Here is a 17,496-nt window from a genome sequence, read left to right as displayed (position 1 = left end):
CAGAACAGTGGATGCAGAAGCCACCTGATGTCACAGAAAGTTGAATCTTTGAATTGCAGCTCCAGTAATGGCATTTCAGCTTAAAAAAAAAAAAAAAAACAAAACAAAACAAAACAAAACAAAAAAAAAAAAAAAAACAAAACAAAAAACAAAACAAAAAAAAAACACTCTTGTTGTGGATCTTTCAGCTATGCTGCACCACCACTTTCTCCAAAGTGTCTGTTTAAAAAACCTCAAGTGCTATATTGGACTATATTGGACATACTGTTACAGAATTAGGTGAATGTTCCCTATCTCTTAGATACCATTTCTCAGCTAAAACACGACCATCTTCTCTAACCCTTTGGGCTCTCTCCTTGCTTGCTTTATTCTGTTTTTCTCTCCATCTCAGCCTCACCCAGAAAGCTTCTGTAAAACTTCATGGGTAGTAGTCAGTGCCCAGCATGGGCCTTACCACTTTACTTCTTTCTTCAGCTCCTTCATCTTTGTTTTCCTTCATTTTGCTTCTCACAAGCCTGTTCCACTGGTTTTAGTCAGCCCTTAATTGCACTGTGCAGTCAGTCAGATTGCAGCCCTTCCGTGGTAACTCCTTTGCCCAGTTGCAAAAGCTCTTGGAGTGGCAAGGGCAGTGATGCCATCGAGGCCTTTTCACAGGTCTGATGCTTGGCCTCATATCTGACACTTTGTAAAATATTCCACTAACAACGCACGGAAAAGACTAGAACTTAAATTATCTCTCTCAAAGTATTTCCAGCCTAGCAGGACCAATAAGACAAAAAGATAGTGGCATTATAATTGGCAGATATGACTCGACACACCAAAATTGGAACTGCTCTGAAGAAGGGCTGCTGGATAATTTTTCCTCTAAGACAATTGTTCTGAGCATAGTCATGCCTTTTAAAGGACAATTGATCCACTCCCACCAGCACAAACCATTAGGATTAATGGTTAATGCTGAATGCAGGCAGACCTCCAGTGAGAAGAGTTTCCATATTCGTCAGATTCATATTTGTTTGTTCTTTCTTGGCATTAGTCCATTTTTTTTTTTGAGAGGAAGGATGGGTTGCTTTGCTTTATAGGATTTGCAAACACAAGTGGGGAAGGTAGGAGCTCCTTAATACTGTCTGAAATGACCACAGCTGTGAAGCAGTACAGAGCATCACCTCAGTAATGTTAAACCCAAATTTTTCTTGGACTCTCCGTTGACAGTTTGCTATGCTAAAAGCAAATGTTGCTCAACTGAAGCGAACAATATTGTGCTTGTTCACAGCTGTATTCAGAACTAGCAATTGCCTGTCACAGCAAGATGAAGTTAATGCCAGATGTTGCTATCTCTTATTGCAACTGATAATAAAGCTCTTGAATGAAAACAATAACATCGCACTTGGGAAAATTCACAGAAGAGGTAAGAAGCCAGATTCTCAGATGTTGGGAACTAGCAAAAGCCAGTTTGCATCAGCTGAGACTCTGGTCCCATATCTCTATTTCAGAGAACCAAATTGAAAAACTAAATTAGAAACTGATAACTTAGAAAAGGAATGCAAATCAAATGAGGAATATAAATCAAAGGTTAATAAATTTTGCTAGAGGTTACTCTTGTATTAAAGAAGCTCTCAAAACATTTAAACACATTTGAAAAAAAAAGTCTTTGAAGTATCTGTAGATGACTTTCAGCTTTTGTAACAGCTTATTTTGTACCTATTCAGGGACCTGTGCAATTGAGTAAGTTTGATACTGGGAGCGAGGAATTGGTAGAGCTGTGTTTCTGCTTGATGACAGCAAATAGGGACTGACAACAAAAAAAGACATTTTAAATGGAAAAATGGAAATAAAGCACTGAGATATCTGCTTGTGGAATTCATGTTTAAGATCAGTTAGAATTAAATGATGCATTTTGTTAGAAAATGAAATATACGCTTTTCCGTAAGCATAAATTCTTATTTTTTCCCCAGACATTCCTAGACAGATTACAGAGCCAATTTTTAAACTAATAAATAGGAAATCTTCTCAATACCAGTGAGTTTAGCTTCCCTATGCTCCTGAGAATATCTAGTCAAAGAGAACTGCCTAATTTATATTTTCTAAGTAGCAGATAAAGATAATTATTTTTAAGTGGAAACATAATTGCCATCAGAAATTAATTCCAGTAGCAGAGAAAATCCAAGACACCAATTTATAAAAGAGAGTTGTTTCAGCCTTCTCAGGGATAAACTAGTGATTTGATCAACAGTGATCACTAACGAGAAGTTTGCTCGGTTACAAGTGCCTATCAAATCTGGTGGACAATTTTGTCACAGAGAAAAGCCTCCAACACCTAGAAAGGCTGAGTAGAAAAAAAAAAAAAAAAAAAAAAAAAAGGAGAAAGAACAACTAGTATGGGTGGAAACAAATGGAAAAAAAAAATAAAAAAATAAAAAAAGAATAAAATGGAAGGATTCAAGAGATTACAGTCTCAAAAATGAATTGATGAGACAACAGAGTGTAGATAGTAGATAAAGCACCCCAGCAGTACCTCCTGCTCCTGGAAGGTCCCCAAGGAGCTGGTGGATGGCACCCCATTGTGCAATTTTCAGAGCCATCAGACAAGGCCAAGGAGCAGACCCTGAGGTCACTCAGGTCCCCCCATCCAGCTTCTCCTGGTGGCATTGGACACTACAAATGCCTTTGAAGACTGCAGCTGCTTGGATCATCATGCTGCAAGTGGGTCACAAACCAGTACCCAACTTCTATTCGCTCACCCCCACTGCAGTCTTGGCTCTTTTCTCATCATTGCTCCCACTACATTTGCTTACTCACCTGTGTCCAATTAAAAATAATAACAATAATAATAAGAGCTGCATCTGTCCACTGAATGGAGCACAACCTTGTCCATTGCCCATATGGAAAAGCTCTTTGGTCTAATGCTACTTTTTTCACTCTTTGGCCTGCACTAAGAGGAAGAAATCCCTCTCTGCAACATCTTCTGTGATGGTACCATCTTCCATGCAGCTCAATGTACTTCAGATTTTTATACAGGAGTTTCTTGCCAGAGATATCTGGATATTACAGAAACCACTGTGACTCCAAAATCCATTGTCAAAAACAAAGCTACCTTCGGACTGGCTTGCATTTCCCTGGCACCTGTTGTTGACACAGAATAAAATGCCTTTTAAACCTTCCCCAGTTGTTCCTCCTATTTCTAAACTATTTGAGCACTGTTATAATTTTTTAGTGCTATGTTGCTCCCCTCAGAATATTTCCGTAGTTTGCTTTGCTCCTGGTACAATTTAATGAAGAAAGCTAACGACCTCTCTCTATTACCTCAGCAGCACCAGATGCAATGAATGCAGTACCCAGAAAGTCATTTTAATTCTGCCCTCAGTCCAAACCCACACACTTGTCAGGGAAGGCTGAGGACCTCGCTTTGTAAGGAAGTAAAGAAGCTTTATCAAAGAAACAAGTCACTATAGCAACACTGTAAATGAGAATTTATGTTTTGGGGTAGGGGAGAAGCAGAGGGTGTTATTCAAAGAGAGCGGGTCCTGGCCTGTAAGCCTGTGTATTTCCAGCATGTGAATGGTTCCATCTGGGAATACTCACAGTGTCATTATTGCCCTCTCCAGATTTCTGGTTTCTGAGCTTTTTTCTGCATTGCATTCCTGTTTGCAAGCCTTTTCCTTGCACTCACAAGGACAAGCATCCTGCCTTTGATTTTGTATGAAGCCTAACATCCTTTTGCTACTTTAAAGCGTTCGACTCCATGCTCACTGTTGAGTCTCTGTCAGGAGGACCAAAGTCCAGCTTGTTCAGATTTTCTGCCTTGAAACAATATCTCCACCCTGTCAACATATTCATACAGTTTTCTTTCAACACTTACAGCTACCTAGGAGTGAATTTCAGTTGCATTGTCTCTGCAATTCTCCGCCTGCCTCTCTGCTGTTGTTTAAAGCCCCTGCACAGCTGCAATGCCAGACAAAGTTCTCCAAGCACACCCGGGCTGCCTGCAGTCAGCTGCACACATTCTTGTCCAGGGAGGTATGAAATGTGGCCGGACACCCAGACACCTGTTACAACATGTTTTAATAACTAAGGTTGACCGTATTTTCTACAGAAATAGAAATTCTCAGTTATGGTTTCTGATAAAAGCACCCTGGAGTTTAGTAGCTGACACTTTGATGCTTCTTTAGGTAAACTGGTGAGAGGGGAGCTCATCTGTCATGGATGAGCAATGGTGGAAGTGGGAAAAGTTAAGGCTTTTAGGTAACAGGAACTCAATTAATTTGACTTGAGCATTAAAAGATAAAGCAGTGTCAGCTCCATGGCACAGGGGGAGGGAAAATCTCCCTAATGTTATAGATGCGAGTCTATACTCGTCTACAGTGCTCAGATAAACATCAAGGCCAATTTCCTTGCAGTACCTCACTGCTCTTAGAATATAACTTGAGATAAAATCTTTGAGTTATTAAAATTCAGAGAATAATGTTAAATTTTGAGCGCTAGTCAGCCAAAATTATGTCCAGACTGATTGGCATTCATGCATAATTAAAGCTGGTTTTGTTCAAGTTACTCATACATTTACCAATTCTCGGCATTACAGGAGTAAGAATGGCTTCTACTGGAAAACACTTCCTGAGTCATGCAACCACTCTTCTCTGTCTGTACATGGCCTGAGAGACTGCTGGGCACATTGAGCAAGAACCTCACTAGGGTGAGTCAGCTTACACAACCCCTCATTTTGCTGCTTTACAGCACATTTAGTATATTTCCACTCGGATGATCTCTGAAGCACCCCTCTTTGTATGGAAGCACGAGCTTCTTCCTGGAAAACCAGGAAAAAATCCACTTCCAACTAGTTTTCTATGATGTGACTTCAAAGATGCTATTGGAGAATGAAAGGCATTGTTAGTATTTTTCTCTATGAATACATCAATATGCGTTTTATCTCTTTGACTGAACAAGTGGCTGTTCTGTCACATCAAAATTTACACGTGGTAGTTCAGTAAAGAACTAGATATATAAGAAATCCCCAGGACAAAAGCACATTCCAGTCTCTCAACTTTTATGCCATGTAAAAAAAAAAAAAAAATACAAAAAGGCACAGACAAAAGGCACAGAATTGTTTTCTACCAAAAATAGAGATTTAAGACCCTCAGCTATCCCACAGTTCTTTTCCTGACTCATTTTGTTCATGCTGTTGCAGATTCAAGGAGCAACTGCCCGATGAAAGCTTCACACATAATTGCAGGCAGGAGGTATGTAAAAGCAATCATTGAATGCCATGACTTATTAAAACTGTATCACTAAAATATGTTTCAGAGTTAGTTTAGTCTCTGTTTAGTATTCCATTTTTAACACAGTTAGAAAGTAAAGAAAGCCACTTACAGTGAACCAAAACTTCCCTTGTTTCCATGGAAATGTTTAGAAGGCTGATCTGAAGTTAACCAGACTGGTAAATACAAATGCTTGTCACCAGCCAGCTTAATCCCCACGGCTGCCTCTCGTACGCACCATCACACCCGGGAACCTTTTCCACTGTGAAACACTCCTTAATGACAGCTGATTTCTAATCCAGTGCACAGACCCAGCAAGATCCTCTTGGATATGTGTAACAGAGCTGGGGGCAGGGGGAGCTACCAAGCCACACACTCGCTATCTAAAACTTTCATTTCAACAATTGGCCCTTTTAAGGTCCTACATTTCAAACGATGACCGGGTGTCTTTTTATTATACAGTCACTCTCTGTCATTCCCAGTTTTCCCCTAACTACAGGACTTTTACAGCGGTGCAATGTTTGTCTTCAGTGAAATTACTCCTGCTTTATCCCAGTCTATGTGAGATAAGAATGAGCTCATTTGTGCTTTAGTTGTTGAAGAGATGTTGTGGATCACTATTTAAACATTAATAGTGATGTTTGCTATGGAAATACGGTATATAATAAACCAGTAATGCCCAGCAAAACTGACAACTGCAGGTCTTGCTTCAGGGAAGGGGTAAGGGTTTCTTCCAAAACTTTGTAAGGGAAGAAAGTTATCTGAATATTGCTACGAAACAGCCAAGAAAACCCAGTCATTTGTGCCCTTGTGAAACTGCAGACTTCACATGCATATCAATTTTTTGGTGTGTTCAAGGCAGAAAACTGGCAACACTGAAAATGAGACGCAAGTCCTGCTCTGCCAAAGTTTCAGAGCAAGTTGACCTTGGGGTATCTCACTGCTACCTGAAGGCGTGGACCTGCTGCTCCATCCCACCTTTCCATACACCTCCTTGTCCCCATGCCAGACACTTCTTCCAGCTTCATTCCTTGCACCAGCTTTGATGCTTGCCAGGCCTTCCCTGAGGTAATTCACCCTCACTGAGGTAATTCAGCTCACTAATTTGACAGAAAGGCAGGCACTTCTAGCTCAGCAAGTCAAATTGAGCCCAGCAAGAGACCAACGAATGCCAAAACCAACATTAATGGCCAGAAATGGCCATTAATGGCCAGAAATGGGTGGGTACCTCAATAGCAGAGAGCCATTACATTGCCTCAGCTGTATATCTGAAACGTACCTTAACTTTAAACAGTTTAACTCTATTACCCAAGTAAAAATCACATTTAGCTTCATTTTGTGCCTAAAAAAAAAAAAAAAAAAAAAAAAAGCCTGAAAACTTACTTCTTCAACGAGCAGAGAGTAAAAAACAAAAGTTGCAGCTCCACCCCATGCTGGAGCCACTCCATTTTGTTTTCAAGTACTTTTAACGTGTGGGAAAGCTCTCTATTGCCACTGCCTTCAGGCATTGAGGTGGGTGTGAAATTAGCTCGACCAAATGGGCTGTGTGAGATATTCAGTGTGCCTTGTGCTCCAAAGTTCTTTAGGTGCTCTGGGAAACACACATTTTTGTTTAGGAAAATACACGGTTGCTATATTTTACTTCCAGCAACATGTTGTTCAGCACTGTCATTTTTTTATTCAGTATAACACTTTTTCTGTCTTAAAAGACCATAGCGATTGGTATGGAACATATAATTATTCAGTCACTTGAGTAAAATATTAACATTGTGCACATACAGTTAAATAAACATTTTCACTTAAAAGGCTAAAAAAAAAAAATGAAAGCATCATAGATGGTGACTGTTTTGTGGTTACCATGTGCCTACCTCAAACAGAACACCTATAATATTTATGTCACTGAACAATACAGAAAAGTAGTGGTGAAAAATCTCACATAAGCTGTGGGTGAGGTATAGATTCACCATCCTGCTGCAGTGATATAGCTCCCAAGATAAATAAGATCCAGTAAACTATGAACAACTTTGGGAGGAGAAAAACAGCAAATCAAGAGAATAAATGTTTGTTTGTACAAGCCCTGGAAGCAGGTAAACATCTTAAGCCCCTAGCCGGAGGGATTCAAGCCGGTGTGAACATATCTGCAGAGAATGGCTTATCAAATGTTTTCAGCAGGAAAAAAAAAGCAGTATCTGAAAGTGAATCATAGAAGAGATTCAGATATTTCTGCTGTGTCACATGAGGTCAAGATACTTAACATTCAGTGAGCTAGAAGACAACAACAAAACTTGAACTATCTTTTACCATGACTTGAGACAGAGCAGAGCCCAGCCCTGACAGCAGATGCACGAGAAACAGCTGTCAAAGACCAAACAAGCCTGAGCAGTTTCATCTCCTGGGATTATCAATGTTACAAGGCTGCTTTTGGAAATAAAAAAGTGAAAGAAACTGAAAGCAATTTCTTTCCTGACCAAAGTTGTCTGAGTAGCAAAACCAGGAGAAATGCTAATCTCCCTAGCACACTGTATCTGCCGCTCTATGAAGAATAAAGCAGTGTTTCTTTTAAAATGCTTGTCAGAAAAATAACCCTAAAAGAAAGGGAAGGGCATCTGATTTAAAAATTTAATTAATAAATCATTTTCTCTGCTGTTAAATCAATGAAAATAGAGGCACAGAGTGAGTCAGAAATCTTCAATAAAACTGAAAGTTTTCTTTGAAGCCCTTGGGCAGTCTGGAGTCCATACACACCAAAACTCAAGTTTCATATCTTGAATTTTCTTGTAATTTGAATTTTTGCCCTGTTTTGAACAGTTACTCATGGAACAGAAGTTCAAAAAGCAGGTGGGCAAGCAAAGAGCACATGAATCATTAAAGAAGTATCGCAGAGATTCAAACAGCAAGGAAGGGAAAAGCCATACAGCTAGCAGGGACTTTAATGAGCTGCCACAAAGGGGATTGCTACCCCAAAGGTCCTTGAGGAGTGAAGGTTCATATCCCATATATCCACCAAGCCCTTGAGAGGGGGCTATACACCTATACACCATAGAACAACAGGAGCATTTTTGTCTCTGGCAAGCTCTCTGATGGCACATTATTTCCTGAAGATAACTAAATTAAGTTTTCCTACAAGGACAGACTGAAAAAACTGGGTTTGCTCATCCTAAAAAGAAAAGGCTAAAAAGGGCTATCGCTGCTGCCTTCAACTACTGAATTGGAGGGTGCAGAGAAGATGGAGAAAGACTCCTCAGAGGTGCCCATTGAAAGCACGGTGGGCAACATGGGAAATTCCTACTCAATACAAGGAAAAAAATATCACCATGATGGTGGTCAAATATTTGAAGAAAGGACCAGAGAAGCTGCAAAATCTCCAGCTAATAAGGCCCTGAGCAACCTAATCTATGTTGGCCCTGCTTTGAGAAAAGGGTTGGTCCAGAGCCCTTCAAAGGTCTCTTCTAACACAAATTGTTGTGTGATTCTGTCCCACCAAGGTGGGCAGATGGTGTAATCAGTCTCCCCTCCTTCCCGCTGGTTTCTAGGATTGTACACATTTGGAAACCAGCTGTTTTGCAGCAGCTTTCTAAGAAGATATGTGTGATAAAAGGTTCCTAGTTTGTCAGAGCACCTTCTTCAGAAGAGGAAGGAGATTTCACTGTGACTTTCTGAACCTAATTGTACAGAGCTGAAATTTTGTTTAGATTTTGTATAAAGAGAAATGTCTGGAGCAGCACCACCAGCACCAGGACTTTCAGTGGAGAAAAATACTCAAGCCAATAGAGAGCCTACCTGATTCCCCATATATTAATGAGTAAAGTCAAGTCCAACTTGGCTAGGTTACACAACTAAATTGATTGAATCCTGGGACACTGCTTCTACCACGAGTCTTGCTGCAGAGAATTTCACCACTAGCTTGCCTCCCTGAAAATACAATTTCATGTCACAATTACCCTAAACAACTGTGATTTTGCAAAAGAAGCAATCCTGTTCCAATTCCTCAGCCACGCTTTTTTTTAAACTTGTGCCAGCTTTGGCATTGGTCTAATCCAATGGTGAGCTGGCACAGGACCTATATTGTTGGCACTAGAATGAATATTTTCTTTGGCCATAAGTAGCTTGGCTCACTGCCGATTCAGATGAGCAGCAGAGCTGGTGCAGGAGCAGGGGTAAGGAGAAGGCATCCACACATCCAGGGATCAGCCATGTGACAATTTGAAACACTGGCTTGTGACACAAATACTGCTCGGTGTCAAGAGAGGCAATTTCAAGAGAGGTCCCTGGAAGCAGTGCAGTGAGCCAGACATGCTGCAGAGCACAAGATGGAGCTGGCAGGCTGTTGCCAGAAACCTGCCTGGAACTGCCATTGAGAAGGAAAAACTGAGGCCACCGAGTCCATGGAGTCCTTTAGAGTAAACTGCTTTACTTTAGCAGTATTTGGGACCTATTCAGCCTTAGCTTTGTCCCTGTTACCTAGCACTTCAGAGGTTCCCAACAAGCCGTTGTACTTTTCATCTTAGCGCTAACTACCCACATCAATATCCTGCTCTAAATGATGCAAATGGGAGTTCCACTGCAGAGTTCAAGAGGGCAGGGATAGATGAATACAGGGACTTGTGGCAACACCAGGAGTCTGTCTGGCTTCTGGCACACAGCCCAGCAATTCATGAATTCAGAAGAGACCATTAGATCATTTAGCCTGACCTGCTGTATATCACAGGCCATTATATTTCACCATCTCATCCTTGCAACCAGGCCAACAAATATGTATCAGGTACAATAAACTGTTATTCCCTGCAATATTGCCAGCCTGAACAAATGCAATATTTTTTTCTGAAAGGATACCAAGTTGTGGCCAGTGTCCTACAGCCTGTGGTGGAAGACAGCTTTAAAAAATGAGGGATGAGGAAATATTCTGACCAGTGCAGGCTGGTAAAAGCTGCTGTTTACAGGACCAATATATTTGATTAACTTGGCACCTCATTACAAGGAAATATGAAGCCGCCAGTGGGAATGCTGAAATAAGTGTTTTCCAGAATCCATGTTATGGCTCATGATACAGTGTGTGGTGCCTGCTTAGATTAATTGCAATTTAATTCCAAATGCTTGATTAATATTGCAGTTCTGTGCAAGTAGTAGTGATGTATCGTGATGTATGGTGAACATAAAGCACAGACATCTATAGCACAGATGTCAGGATTAGCATGCTCCTTCTCCAACATCACCCCCAGCTCACTCACATCCTCATCTTCAGTCAAGATCCAATTACTATTCCTCTGCCATCCCATGCCATAGCTCTCTAACACTGACATGAAGGACACTGCTTGAGTGCTCAGAGCATACTTGACACAAAATTCGCAGAATTCCTGGCTGTGTGAGAATGCCTGCATTAAAACAAAAAACATGAGCATTTTTATTGCATGAACCTTGCAACTGCGCACTGAAAGTGCATCTTAATCCCTCATTATTTATCTTAATGTGCCTTCAAATAACAGAAAACCCCAAAGACAATGTTAGTGCAGCCATGAATGTATTTTGCTCATGTGTAAGATTGTGGCCATTAGCTGTACCATGTGACTTGTTGAGAATCAGTTCTCATATCTTGCCCCAAAGACTGTCTGGGAAGTATCTCACCTAACTTTAGAGATGTACAGTGTAGATAGAAACAGCTGAATTTGTTTCAAGAGAAGAATCCTAGCCATGATTAGAAATTGGGTCTTGCTTATCTCTAGACTTTCTCTTGGATTACTGGGTCCAGTTTCAGTTTCCCCAGCACAGAAAACATTGATGTACTGGAAGGAGGCCAGGAAAGGCCATCAAGATAGTCAGGGAACATGACATACCTGAGGGTGTTGGGTTTATTTGGTCTTAAGAAAGAAGGTAAAGGAGAGATCTCACTGCTATCTACTACACCCTGCTAATAGAGGATATAAACAAGATGCAGACACATTCTTCTCAGAGGTATGAAGGGATAGGGTGAGAGACAACAGTCAGAGCAGGAAATTTTGTCTTGGTATAAGGAAAAACAAATCACCACAAGCACTGTCAAAATACTGGAACAAGAAACTGGAGTGGCTCGGAAACCTTTTGCCTTGGAGATACTCAAATCTCATCTGAAGACATCCTGGGCAGGAGGTTGGACTAAATCTCCTTCTGATGAATCCTCCAACCACAATTATTCTGTGATTTGTGAAAATACCTACAGATGTTCCAAACTGATCTTACATAAGGACTCGAGGCATTAGTCGTAAGGCATGATATATTGAAAAACATAAACAGAGCCCTTTTATTCACTTGCTTGTGACAATTACTACAACTCACGGTTTCAATCTTTTCTCCATTCATGAGATTTTTTTTAAACTGAAAACTGAAAGAGCCGTGCAATCTTACAGCTCAGGGATATGGTCCTTAAGAATCTAAAGTATACTCCATAAATAATACATGGCAAGGTCTACACCACTGCACCTACACAATGTATTCTGAATTAGTTTGCAGGCCACAACACGGGTGTACCCACCAGGGAGCTTTTGCTCATGGATAAGAGCAGTCAGTGCACTCACTTCATGGGTTCCTTCCAGTGACTTCCATTAACTGATTCCCACTCTGAACAAAATGGATCTCTGTTATTGCCAGTGGTTTGATAGCTGGTGTATGGTGCATTGGAAGTGTGCCTAAAAACTGGAGTTTATTTTAAATATCAGCCTCTTACTGAGGATATGAAGGCTCTATTTTTGGAGAAGCTCGACATTTACAATGCTGATGTGCAAATGTAGAGCAGTCAGTGAGTAGATCTTACATGTCCATTCAAGACCAGAGCTACCTTTATATGCTTTGTGTATTACTTTTTCTCAGTGAGGCCTTGAGGCAGAACAAGAATGGGAATATCACTTTACATGGAAAAAAAAAATATGAAAAACAAATTAAAGATATCACATTCTGTTGAACATTCAGTATTCCCACTCATAAAACAAGACTATATACTATGTTCATAATAACTTGAAGCTAATGAAGCACAGCTGCTTTATATGCTTCAGAAGCAGATTAAGACACAACAGGATGTTCAGTAACTATGTTAGAAAAACAAATTCCTTAAACTATCTATGTTAATCTACAGGAAAAAGAAAAAATAAGAAAAAGAAAAAAAAAAAAAACTTCTGCATACGAAAGCTGGCTCTGTGCTCAATCTATTCTTGTAGTTCCTCTGGATTAACACATTATCTCATGTTGGATTCAAAAAAGTAAAAGTGAGAATGGTGGCAATTAAACCTTGATCCAAATCTTGTCTTGAGCTGTCTGTATGAATGCGTGCTGAGCTTGAATTTGCATATTTTCTTATGTAAAATTTGCATCAAAGTGAGGAGAAGACATACTTCACCTACTACTATAGGAGCTACATAGAGCTATCAAAAATACTGACACCTATTTAAATTATGTTTGTATTTAGGTCAATGTTGAAAACTGAAGCTGTTTTATATATATATATATAAATATTTTGCCAAAGTTTTCCAAACACCTTTAATTTATATATCATTTTTCAGACATTAGTGCAGTATCCAATATTACAACACATTAAAAAAAAAAATGTTTCTTTTTTTAAAGCTAACACATCTGTAAGTTGAAGGAAATGAAAGTAATAGAAAGTTACACAATTTCTGTAAATATTAAGATGAAAGTGTTTGTATCTTCGTATTATCATTTCAAGCAGTCCTGGACTGTAGACATAATAGATCTGACATTTGAGTCTTGCTTCAACCTTTGCAGCTTAGAAACTTATTTTGTTTAAATAATTCATGCTATTTTCCAATCACTTTTTAAATTGCCTTTATGCCAACACCTTTGATGTGCATCACCCCTTACTAAGATGAGGTCAAATCCTGCTCTAGCTCTTGCAGTGTAAATCTGGTTACTGACAATCTCATTTAAAGTTATTACAAATATTCATGGGTGCAATTTACCACAGACCCTAGGTTCTTAGATTATAGTCACTATCTCCTTTAAACACCACATCCTTAAGATCTGAGCAACCTAGAGATTTAATTGTATGTTGCACTTCACTGAAATGCTGAGGATTTTTTCCCTCCCCAACATAAGCAGAGCTGTATTTTAGTTTTTGGCTGGTTTTCCATTAATAATCCATACAGTTTGCAGTGGTATGCATGCTGATGGCAATGATGTAAATCTAGAGCAGATCCAGTGAAGTCACTGGAGAGATGTATATGCAAAAAAGACAAGAGAAAGCAGAAAGAGTCCCCCAGATGTAACATATCTGTAACACTCACATGCACAAAGGCTGACCTATGACAATAATTTACGCATATTTAATGCAAGAGGCAGCTGCTTACTTACAAGACGTTTTTAGGGATAATGAAGCAAGAGCCTTAGATCCTGCAGAGAGGTAAAGGTAGCAAGTGTTTTGTACACTGATACAACAAATAGAGCATCATGATGATACCAAAAGCTCAAGATGAAAACTGTAAGGACTCTGGCTCATAATCAGAGGCAGATAGGGATGGAGTGGCTAGAGGAAGGACAGGTCTGTCCTAATTCTATAGGTTAATGCAGATGTAGCAGTGATTGTCAGAAACACCATGGGTATCTGCTGCTCAGACCCCTCGCTTTACAGCTGAGCTTTAATGTAAACTCTATGTGGGGCTGAGGGCTGCACATTGTGTGCTCCGTTCCTATGTCTGTCCCATTCAGCCATTCCTCCAGCATCTGCAACCTGGAGGTAGGAATCACGTCAGCATCCTACCCACAGCTAAGGATCACGAATCAGAACTCCTGGATTGCTTTGATCCCCCAGGGAATGCAATGCAATCCTACAATCACCTTCCCATCATGACAATTTAATGGTTCACAGAAGTAAGTGCTCAGCTGACTACGCTCTTAAAGCAGCGTGGGTGCTCAGAGCAGACAGAAACAAAACTATTTCTGAGTTAGAAAAAAAGAAAAAATGAATATTAAGAGAAAAAAATATATATTGCAAGAAAAAATAGGCAATTAAAAGTTATTTCTTAAACCTGACAAGCCTTTAACTTAGACAGCCTTGCCATAACAAAACCATGAAAGATACACAAAGTGACTACGGAACTTCTATCAGAGAGATAAGAGATTTCATTGAGAGAAAACAAGAGCCAGCAGATGAATGAATCTTAATTCCATAGCATTTGTAAGGTCTTGAAAGTTTAACATACTTTATAAAAGCTAAATATTATTGCCACAATCAAGGGAGACAAATCCCATGTGTGTCTCCATTTATTGGAGTGGCCAGAAGGGTAATCAGGAAATTAATTTCTCAAATGCTAATAATGGGGAAATGGATTTTTTTCAAAATGTTTACAGGCGCAGATTTAATCTCAGCAGCAGTCACAATAACTCCTACATCCCCTTCTATTGCTCATCTTTTCCTTTCCCAAGCAGCCTGGAAGTTATGTGGTTTGGAAGTATATACATGTATGTATGAAACTGTCAGTGTAGGTTTCCTGGAAGTGCTCATTGCTCCAATTCCTTCTTCTCTAGCCCTCTTCACAGACCTACCAGTGGTAGCCTCTGCTATTCTTTGCAGGTTTGATGCTACATCATTTCCCTGTTGTGGTCCTCTTGGTGAAAATCTGCTCACCTTGTTCAGAGCAAATCTGGGATACAAATATGGTTATGCATGGTTATGCCTTATGGATCCAGGGCTGGTACTGACTGACTGATACATTGGTATAAAATCTATATACACTGATACATTATTGTAGAAGGCATTCAGAAGAAATAGACTTTAATATATGGGTTAAATAACTCATATAACTACATAGTATACATATATATGTGTGTGCAATATATCTGATTTGTATAGATCAGGAAATGACAAAGAAGTTCGTTGAACAGGCAAACAAAAAGACCTGTCTGTGCTTCAGTGAGATAAAATGAACTAATTTAATAATCAGCTAGGGAAAGCAGCAACACAAAATAGTTACAATAGGAAGTTAGAATCAGGAGGAGAGGTAAGAATATCTGCTAAAATGTAATAATGCTTGTTCTTCTCAAAGTCCCATTCATCAAGACTTTTCATACAAAATAAGCATTAAATTTGTTCAGTGCCCCAGATGTTATACATTTTTGTGATTTTCTAACATGTCACCACCAAACAAAAAAACAACCAAAAAACAACCAATCAAAAAAAAAAAAAAAGTTACTTTCATTATTAAAACTCTTAACCCTGAAATGAGAAGGTAAATGGAGTACCCGTAAGTGGCCAAGAGGAAGGAGGAACATGGCTACATTACTACTGCAGGCTGGATTTCACTCCTAAAAATTCATACCCTACTGGGGCAGGCAGTTTCCTCTCTAAAAGCTTAGAAACCAGGACTGAAGTAAAACACTTCACACATTTACAGTAATAGAGCATCAAAGACTTCTGAGAATCTGACTCTTTTTTTTTTTTTTTTTTTTTCACATGGAATGATGGCAATATTGTGACACTAACAGCTCCATTTACTGTAATGGAATCCTCATGGTACATGTGGTGGAAGAACACAGCTGCAAACACTTTCATGGGGAGTGTTATGTGTTTCTTTATTATTTAGGTTGGTTTAATGGCTCAATCCTCTTTCAGATGAAGATAATGGGAAGAACTCCATTTACTTGATGACTGTGCACCCAGGCATTATTGGAATCCATGATAAAAGGTATTAGTCACTTTTATTACTGATCAACATTTTCAAACGACAGCCTGGAGTAAGTTCCAAATCCATATTAGGGGGGGTTAAGTACATTTGGCCCAATTTGACATCATTTCCATTGATTTTTATACAAGCAATCATTAAATATTTAAATAATTGCTCCAAAATTTCATAGAATCATAGAATCATAGAATATCCTGAGTTGGAAGGGACCCTTAAGGATCATCAAGTCCAACTCTTGACACCGCACAGGTCTACCCAAAAGTTCAGACCATGTGCCTAAGTTCACAGTCCAATCTCTTCTTAAATTCAGACAGGCTCGGTGCAGTGACCACTTCCCTGGGGAGCCTGTTCCAGTGTGCAACCACCCTCTCTGTGAAGAACCCCCTCCTGACGTCCAGCCTAAATTTCCCCTGCCTCAGCTTAACCCCGTTCCCGCGGGTCCTGTCACTAGTGTTAATGGAGAAAAGGTCTCCTGCCTCTCGACACCCCCTTACGAGGAAGTTGTAGACTGTGATGAGGTCTCCCCTCAGCCTCCTCTTCTCCAGGCTGAACAGGCCCAGTGACCTCAGCCGTTCCTCATACGTCTTCCCCTCCAGGCCTTTCACCATCTTCGTAGCCCTCCTCTGGACACTTTCCAACAGTTTCATGTCCTTTTTATACTGTGGTGCCCAGAACTGCACACAGTACTCGAGGTGAGGCCGCACCAGCGCAGAGTAGAGCGGGACAATCACCTCCCTTGACCTACTAGCGATGCCGTGCTTGATGCACCCCAGGACACAGTTGGCCCTCCTGGCTGCCAGGGCACATTGCTGGCTCATATTCAACTTGCTGTCTACCACGACCCCCAGATCCCTCTCTTCTAGGCTGCTCTCCAGCGTCTCATCGCCCAGTCTGTACGTGCAGCCAGGGTTTCCCCGTCCCAGGTGCAGGACCCGGCACTTGCTTTTATTGAACTTCATGCGGTTGGTGATCGCCCAGCTCTCCAACCTGTCCAGATCCCTCTGTAAGGCCTTTACGCCCTCATTTGAGTCCACAGCTCCTCCAAGTTTGGTGTCATCAGCAAACTTGCTCAAAATACCCTCTATTCCTACATCCAGATCGTTTATAAAAATATTGAAAAGTACCGGCCCTAAAATGGAGCCTTGAGGGACCCCACTGGTGACCGCCCGCCAGCCTGACGCAGCCCCATTTACCATAACCCTTTGGGCCCTGCCCATTAGCCAATTGCTCACCCATCGTATGATGTTTTTATTTAGCTGTATGGTGGACATTTTGTCCAGTAGGATCCTATGGGAAACCGTGTCAAAAGCCTTGCTGAAGTCCAAAAAAATCACATCAGCTGGTTTCCCTTGGTCCACCATACGGGTGATCTTATCATAAAAGGAAATCAGGTTAGTTAGGCAGGACCTACCCTTCACAAACCCATGCTGGCTGGGACCAATGACTGCTTTGTCCCCCAGGTGCGCCTCAATAAGTCCGAGAACCAACTTCTCCATGATTTTACCAGGCACTGACGTGAGACTGACAGGCCTGTAATTGCTAGGGTCTTCTTTCTGACCCTTCTTGAAAATTGGCACAACATTTGC

The 17,496-nt window shown here is 40.5% G+C and overlaps 1 protein-coding gene across 10 annotated transcripts in view; it reads right to left on the bottom strand.

The window, feature by feature from the left end:
• Positions 1–17,496, bottom strand: part of DLG2 (discs large MAGUK scaffold protein 2) — a 1,046,667-nt gene that overhangs the window by 951,879 nt on the left and 77,292 nt on the right. The window lies entirely within an intron of this gene.

Source organism: Aythya ferina, assembly GCF_964211825.1.
Source record: "Aythya ferina genome assembly, chromosome: 1".
Lineage (NCBI taxonomy): Eukaryota > Metazoa > Chordata > Aves > Anseriformes > Anatidae > Aythya > Aythya ferina.
Note: the sequence above shows the minus strand (reverse complement) of the source record. Positions and strands in the feature narration are given on the sequence as shown.